This window comes from Balaenoptera physalus (assembly GCF_965194825.1).
Source record: "Balaenoptera physalus genome assembly, chromosome: 6".
NCBI classification, from domain to species: Eukaryota; Metazoa; Chordata; class Mammalia; order Artiodactyla; family Balaenopteridae; genus Balaenoptera; species Balaenoptera physalus.
In genome coordinates, this window is record NC_138885.1 from 76231988 (window position 1) to 76240887 (window position 8900).

At 40.2% G+C, this 8900-nt stretch overlaps 1 pseudogene across 1 annotated transcript; it reads right to left on the reverse strand.

Moving 5' to 3' along the window:
• Positions 1 to 234: 234 nt before the first annotated feature.
• On the reverse strand, positions 235 to 5175 carry LOC309662906 (F-box only protein 5 pseudogene; annotated as a pseudogene). The gene is made up of 2 exons: positions 5114 to 5175; positions 235 to 1483 (listed from the first exon to the last, which is right to left on the reverse strand). The product of its transcript is annotated as an F-box only protein 5 pseudogene (transcript).
• Positions 5176 to 8900: the final 3725 nt, after the last annotated feature.

Below are 8900 nucleotides of genomic sequence, written 5' to 3' on the forward strand. Positions count from 1 at the left end.
GGTTCAAGCCCTGGTCTGGGAGGATCCCACATGCCGCGGAGCGACTAGGCCCGTGAGCCACAACTACTGAGCCTGCGCGTCTGGAGCCTGTGCTCCGCAACAAGAGAGGCCGCGATAGTGAGAAGCCCGCGCACCGTGATGAAGAGTGGCCCCCGCTTGCCACAACTAGAGAAAGCCCTCTCACAGAAACGAAAACCCAACACAGCCATAAATAAATTAATTAAAAAAAAAAATCATAATGCCTATGGGACCTGTACACCAGACCTAGGCTGTTGTTTTATAGTTAAGACTAAAAGATGTAGCTTACCTATGAACAATTTCAGAACCAAAGGAACAAAGATCCCAATCTAACAGAAATAGTTTTCTAATAGCATAGATATGAAATTTGAAATAACTGGATTAAATGCATACTCTAAAAATTATCTTTCTTTCCTCTTAGTGACACATAGGTAGTAAAATACCAGCAACCAGACAAAGGTCATCACCTCAATTGAACAATAGTGCAAGACTACCCTGCTATGTCTTTGCATGAGCTGGTGGTGCTGAGCCACCTAACAAAAGTGTTCATGGCTTACACTAATGAACTCAAAACAACAACACTTACTTGATTAAGTCCATATCACTGAGCTGTGTTAAAATATTTGCTAAGGGATGTCTGAGTCCCCTTTGAAAGAGTTCACTGAGAATATCTACACACTTTAGGCCTGTTTTCCTGCCAATTATATTCCGTAGTCTAAAATTTCCACTGGATATAAATTCCCTCAGCTTCTCCCAATCTATTTTAGGATTTTGTTTACATTTTTGTTTTAATGTTGAACAAACCACTTTTTCAGAATGAAGAGCCGGCAGCAAGTTTTTGTTGGGATCTTGGTCTGCGCTTTGTGTCCATAGCGGGCAAGATTGTGGACTGTCACTGAAATTTTCCACCAGGGGAAGGCTACTGTCTTCATGTTCATCGAGGCCACTTTGTTGGGAAAATGAAGAGTAGCCACTGTCTTCATAAGGTCCACTGGTCTCTAGTTCTTCTATGTCATTTGAACTGTTAAGTGTCGTACATGTTGATTTTCCTTATTATGCCAGGGTTTGCTTTCAGTTTCAAGTTCTACGAAACTGGGGCTCACAATCGGTGACCCAAAATCTGATAACCTTTCATAGTCTTTAATGCAGTCTATATAAGAACCTTCCAAATATGCAGTAGTGTAGGAACCTTGTCTTCTGTCATCAGGCTTTACCGGTTTAATTCCAGAATGAACGTGGTAATAGTTAAAATCCCACTTCATTTTGACGGAGAGAGTGGGACTTTCTTCTTTACAACCGTCCGAAGGGCGAGGGCACCGTAGCTGCAGTGGCAGGAACCGGAGGGCGCCGTGGGGAGCAGCTGCAGGGGCGCCGGCTCACGCCAGGGCGAGTGGGGTCCGCCTCAGGTGAGGGAGCTGCACCTGCGGCAGAGAAGCAGGCCACCCACTTCTCAGAGCTCTGGAGACTTCACATTTCTGATTTTGATTGTTAGTTGAGTAATCAAAATATAACCATGTCATGTTCTAAGGTCAGTTCTTTCTGTTTTTAATTGTATGCTTTCCTTAATTTGTGCTCATTTCTAAGTTTTTGAACTGTGTTTTTATGTTTATTCTTTTAAAATTTTCATTGTGTTTTCTTTTTATTAAGACTATAACCCCAATAACTCTTGCTTATTCCCCCAGATACAGAAATATGTGATGGTTATGTTCTAGTTTGTTGAAATTTTTAGTTAGTTAAAATTAGATTCTGGTGAAACTATTAATTGACATGGGGTAGAACTAGCATGTTGGAAATTGGGGTGTCTAATGCCTGCGTTGAGTACAAACCTTGATTTTTTTTAAGCATAGAAGCAGCCTAGGGATGTGCCTCAGACACAGGAAGACTTTGGGCTTTATCACCCGGCTAGACTCACAATAGGGAGGGTGTTGGTCCCCAGGGTGAGTACTAAGTCAGTCTAATGGCTACCCCCCTCGCTACTGATATACAGGTGGCAAAGGAAAAAACTGTGAGCTATAATTGCAGAGTGCCCTCTTTTCCTCATCTTTTATGGAGAGTCTTCCAAACAGATATGGTGCTTGTTCTTTGCAGGGAGATATGCCCCCACTGGCTATCGGCGTGTGTTGTGAGCTAATTTAGGTTCGCTGAACATACCTGAAAATCTCTGTAGCTAAGCCCCTCATTTCTGTGTATGAGACTTTTTATTTTGTGAAATGGATACAGTAAGCAGGAAGAATCAAATACTGCTCAGGTAAGATTTCTACTCAGAAGCTTTTTCAAAGGAGGCTATGAATTATAATGCAAAAGGACATTGCACTCACTGCATGGTGATCTGGTTCTGAAAGCAAAGCCTTTCTTTGATAGCTAGAGGACAAGTAATTCTAAAGATCAAAAAACTTGTTATCATACCAAGAAACCTAAATCTGTGCCTGTGTATGTATTATTTTCCAAAATGTTCAGTTATGTATTATTCTCTGTCACCTCAGCGTTCAAAAACTAAAATGAACCATGGGATGGGGGGACAGTAATATCACTACAGCCCATCCTGGGCAGCCAGGTGGATTGTTTTTAGGCCACCTCAACTTATCCTTCATTGTCCTGCTAGCTCCTTTGAAGTAACTCTTAGGTTTCTCTTTCTCTCTCCAGTGCCTGGAGCTTCTGGCAATATGACAAGGTAAACAATTGACTACAGCAGAAGCAGCAAACTGAGGCCTATGGGCCAAGTCTAGCCCTGGCCTCCTTTTGTACTGCCTGTGATCTGAGCATGGTTTTCACACTTGGAAAAACAAAAAACCAAATAAGAATCTGTGACAGAGACCATAGGTGGCCTGAACCTATGCCTAAAATGCATACTGTCTGGCCTTTGACAGGAATGTTTGCCAATCATTGCGAGCCATCTGAATTTTATTCTGCAGTGGCCTTGCCATCCCTGCCTTCTTTCACAGACTCTTCTGACCTCCTCTTACTACTTCCTGTGCACATCTTGACGTTTAGTGCAGCATCAAACATCCTTCAGTTTCTATCGATACAGGCTGCATCCTCCCTCTCCCGGATGCCTCTGTGTCTTTGCACATGCTCTTCCTGCTTTCTGGAATGTTCTCCACTCTACCCTACATCTTTTGTGATCTGTATCTGTTGTGCAATTTATCTATTTTATCTTCATTTCTCTGAATAGAACAATGTACACAATGCTGATAACTAATGAATATTATCTAATAATTAAACCTTATCAAATAAATAATGTTTAGCCAGAGAGAATATTATAGATACTGGACAGAAAGCCAGTGACAAATTTGTGTTCCTGTTGTCATTGGTCATGTTGCTGTTGATGACAGCTCTCTTCTCACCCTGCCTTGGTTATTTACTATCAGCATAAATAATGCAGTGTTTATTTTTTTTATCTTTCTTTTCTCATTTGTGTTTTATTGATATATTTTTTTCAAAGCACAGAAAAAAGATAAAGTCCAGGGTCTTGAAGATTAGTGGGCTAGTACACTAAGCAATGGTAAGGAAGGAAGATAACATTTCAGGAGAGAAAAAGCAATAGTAACAGCAAGTGATTTTGCAAGGGGATATATGTATCAGATAGTGTGTTTGTTATGGAAAAGAATTAAGATCACTAGCCACAGTTGGCCATTTTAAAGCCCTGGGTGTTGCTATGGCTACACTGAGGAACCTGTTTCGGTCACCCTTAGAGTATACACAATGATAAAGGGAATTTAGTGCTTTTAGATACAAATATGAATGATAAAAAGTTTGTTTTTCAAATCAAAAGAAGGAAGTGAAAATGGATTTTTTTTGTCTCTACCGGCTCTGGGAATTAGAGTTTGGAAAAACTAAGATAATTGGCATGTGTTAGGTTACAAAAAAGATGTGGTAATTTAGAACTAATCCCGAAAAAATGATATAATATTCTGTTGTGAAATCTTGATAAGAGGGGCAAAAGGTAGTAGGGAATAAAGTAAACCTACTACCATAGGTAAACAATACCCAAATTCTTAAATGACGGTTTAGAAATAATAAAATACAAAAGTGAGTAACCTATTTATTCCTAAGCTTAAATCTTATGTTTGGAACATTCTTATAATTTTAAGCTGTTCAAAAAGCAGTTCTTGTTCATTGCCTGCTTTCCCCTGACCTTTAAGGAATCTGTGATTAAACTCCACCTCCATATATTCCCATTTTAGAGCTATCCAGCAGAGCTGTTCTTTAGTCAATATATGCCTTCATCTCTTATTCTGACTTGACCTGAATTTCTTTTTCTCCTAGAAAAGCCTATTTCAACCTTTGGTATCAAAATCACTCCTTCTGTGGGCAAGTAAAATACTAGCCAAGTGTCAGATTTCATTCACGTTACTCTCCTTGAAACTCCAGCTATCTCATTTACCTGTTTATCTCTTCAAAGTGGGAAGTGATCAGTATGGTCATTTTTATTATTAAGATTCACTTTTCATTATCATTTAAAAAACATCTAAAAGGATATATCACTCACTGTCCTTTTGAGATGTGAGGTCAATAAGTTATTATGGGGGCTTCCCTGGAGGTCCAGTGGTTAATACTCGGCACTTCCGTGAAAGCGCGGGTTCGATTCCTGGTCGGGAAACTAAGATCCCGCGTGCCGTGTGGTGTGGCCAAAAAGAAAAAAACCCAAAAAGTTATTATGTGGTGAGCACTAAGATAACACTGCATATTTTATTTATTTTATTTACCTGACTTGGGAAACTTTTGGTCTCATTTAGAGAATGTGAAAAAACCTTAACAAGGCTGCGTAAAACTCATTTTACTCAATATTTTGGTTCATATGTTTGCCAAATTGATACTGTCTAATTCAAAAGGAAAACATGTCCAGGTTTTCATTTTAAGTCCAATGGACCTTTACTGGGTACTAATCTTATTTTTGCTCTAAGTAATTTTATGTGTTTTGAAACTTTGAACTTTGCATTTAAATGTGATTCTAAAATTCCTGGTGGAATTTAGAGAAGAAAGTTCCAAACATTATCAATCACAGCTGTCTATATACCTTTTGACAACTTCTATTGTTCACAATATCAGTTAGGCTTAGTGAGCCAGGAAATGCTGCCCTTTCTTTAACACTTACCCTTTCGGGGGTGTATAAATAAGGCCGTCAGTGAGCTTGCCAGCATGCAGGCTCATAACCATGGTCTGGGGCAAACCACTGATTCTTCCCTCTCTAGTCACTCTCTTTCAACTGACTGACCAAGAGTGGTCACCTTGAGCAAAGGTCAGCTGGTCTGGGTAGTAACCTTTGCATGCAATGACAGGAAGAGATGAGTTTGGAATATCAGATTCTTTCCCAGTACTTTTCATTATAAAGCATGGGTGATCCTTGCAATTAAAGATGGAGGATGAGATGAAAAGGATGCAAAGAGGGGAACCACATGGTAGGGTTGGGACCATGAGGATTTATGAAAAAGTGAAATTATAATCTAGGACACAGATTTTTCCCAGAGATGGAATGAGAGACCATGTGACCTCTGGGCGTGACTGAAAGGCCAGCCCACTAAGCTACCTCTATGTTTGAGGCAATAGGTTTACAATCCTCTCTCCCCAGCCATTTCCCCCCCCCCAGAGGTTACCTTGAGTTCCTTACAGGCTAAAGAATTGACCAGAAACAAATAAAATTCTTGTCGTCTAGACCTCCCTCCCTGAGTAGGATATCAATGTGCTCCATCTTACGCTACCGCTACTGCTCTGTGCAGTCAGTGTGCGCCGTGAACAAGGATCTGACAGGCGGCCATTATCCGTTCAGGGAATGTCATGGGCTTGCTGCTTTTCCTTGGACAGCTGGTCCCCAGAGAATTGTAGCACTGTCAAAATTTAAACATGGCTCAGCTCTCCTTAAATGTGCTTCTGTGAGAAACATAACAGTCTCTTTGTTCTAAATAGGCGATCAAACTGTTTCTGGAATTGAATTGGATTCCATGTGTATTTCATGCTTGGTTTCTCCTGTGTGAGGAAAACACCACCAGCTGAGTGTGCTTTTGGGGTATTTGAGGGGCAAAGGCCCTGCTCTGTCCCCATCCTGATCGCTAACCTCCATGCTGGTACCTTGCTTGCTTGAAAGATATAAGCCCATATTGCTCGAGATACTTAAAATTGTTTAGGGAAGGTGTTGTCTTCTAGCTTACTACCCTCCAAGACATGGGCTTACTGGCTTTTCTTTCCTGTCTCCTGACACTCCTGGGCCTTTCTTCAGGGTTGTGTGATACTATGATATAATAAAAAATAGGATATTTGATCTTTGTCCCTAGCTCCTGGCACAGAGCTCCTAAAACTCTTGTAATTTCCTAAGCGATGTGAGTGTCTTTTTGTATGCTAGTGAGAGGACTGGTAGCTGGCAGCGCCTAGATAGCTTCAGGATGAGGGCTGTTCACCAAAATGATCAAGGCACATTTAGAGGGTTGGAAGTTTCAGCCACACCCCCTGACTTCTGGGAAGGGGAGAGGAGCTAGAGATTGAATTAACCACCAATGGTCAATGATTTAATCAATCGTGCCTGTATAATGGAACCTCCATAAAAACGCTAAACCACAGGGTTTGGAGAGCTTCTGGGTTGGTGAACACATCCACATGCTGGGAGGGTGGTGCACCCCAACTCCAAGGGGACAGAAATTCCTGTGCTTTGGATCTTTCTGGATCTCACCCTGTATACTTCATCTGGTTGTTCATTTGCATCCCTTATAGTATCCTTCACAATAAATGGGTAAATATAAGTAAATGTTTCCCTGAGTTTTGTGAGCCATTCTAACCTGGGGGAAGGTTTGTAGGAGCTCCTGACTTTGCAGCCAAGTTGGACAGACACTTTTTTTTTTTTGCCGCATGACATGTGGGATCCTAGTTCCCCGACCCGGGCTCGAACCTGTGCCCCTTGCAGTGGAAGCACTCTCCACTGGACCACCAGGGAAGTCCTAGACAGACCTATTACTTGTGACTGACATCTGAAGTGAGGGCTTTTAGACTGAGCCCTAAATCTGTGGAGCTGGACACTAAGTCCTGGTATTGAATTAAGTTATAGGACACTTAGTTGGTGTTCAGAGAGTTGGAAAGTTGATCGACATGGGAAAAAAACCCCCACACATTTGACTTCGGAAGTGCTGAGAGTAGAGAAATAGTTTTCCTTTAACAGTGAATATTTCTAATATACAAGTGGTTCTGGGCACATGGCAGACAGTACTAAACATGAAGAGGAAATCAGGTGGCAATTATATAATGAGCATTTTTATTAAATTCAGGAGTTGCATTCATCCTGTGAGCTTCATTTTTCTCAGGAGGATTTCATTTTCTAGGTGCATTTATTTCATGGAGAGAGGTACTTGGTAAATATATATGTATAGGGATATAAATCATATAATCATAAATTAAATATAAATGCCCTTAAGTAGACATTGTGCTCATTTAATTCTTATAAGAATACTACTGGGTAGGTATTCTAACCTGTATTTTCTGATGAAATTGAGGCTTAGAGTCATTAATGGACACTTCTCGAGGTCTGCTAAGAGGCAGATTTTTTTTTTTTTAAAGATTCACCGCTGCCCCTGCCGGCAGCCTCCCTGCCGCCCCTGGGGCCTCTAGCCCCACACAGACAACGCCCGACGCATCTGTCACTGACCTGCATCAGCAGCACTTTGTCACCATGACACAACAATCTCTGTCCTGTCTCTGGGCTCGTTTCACTAAGAGGCAGATTTGAACCCGCATCTGAGTTTATTCCAAAGCTTGTAATCTTTCCAGTTACCATAAAGATATGGGAACACAAAAGAGTTATCCTAGCATTAGTTTGCAGTGTCTTTAAAACTTCCATTTAGTTTCTTTCTTCTTTTTTGTAAAGTTAATAAAAAACTTAAAAACTCATGTTCACCAGAAGCATTTCATTTCTTAAAACAACAACAACACCTGCACTGGAGGCATTGGTGATGAGTAACAGCAGGCTTTTGAGGGCACAACTCATTGTTCCTAATCGGGTGGTAGAAAGGATTTTTTCTATTGCCTTGGCTCAAAGTAATTGCATATTTATCTATTTATCTGAGAAATTATTCAGAAACCCAAGTAGTCAAAGCAGCAGCTGGAATTCCCATGATGGACTTCCATGTTACATTCACCAATTCTCAGCACTTTAAATGATTTCTTACCCAAGCAGTGTAAAACCCCATGAATCATATGACCAAGTACTAGCTATACTAGGGACTATCTACCCATCCTGGAGAATGCATTTCAGATGACTTTGCAGGAAATATAAAGAAAAATGATTACAGTAAAGATATTTTAAAACTGAAAAAACATTCAGTAGTTTATGTCTCTACAATGACTTTCCTAGGCCTTACATTTATAGTCTAAAAATAACATTTTATAGAAGCAACAGGCGTAATGTTCTATTAATTTAATAAGAAAGAGAGCTCTGTTAAAGCATCTTTGTTTAAAAATGTGCATTTTTAAATGAATCAGAATCAGCATAATGGCCATTTTCCTCAGCTGTCTGTGGATGCATAGGAAACAATGACAGACCCATGGTGCCTACGAACCTAGATTTGAAAAGCAGAACTGCCTTTGACCAAAATGTTGAATGGCAGGTTTATTGTGAATGGAAAACTGTTTTTGAAGACTCAAAATGAATTACATTTATCAGTAATTAAAAATTCAGTTATTATTGAGTTTCCTAAAGTATCCATAAGGACCAAATTTGCTGAAGTTCAAGGAACTTGAATTTTGGAAGCTGTGAGCAAGGCTTGAAAGGCTACCTCTTTCTTTTTTTTATGTTTTTATATATATATTTTTTAAGTGGAGTAAAATTGCTTTACAATGTTGTGTTAGTTTCTGCTGTACAATGAAGTGAATCAGCGATATGTATACCTATATCCCCTCCCTCT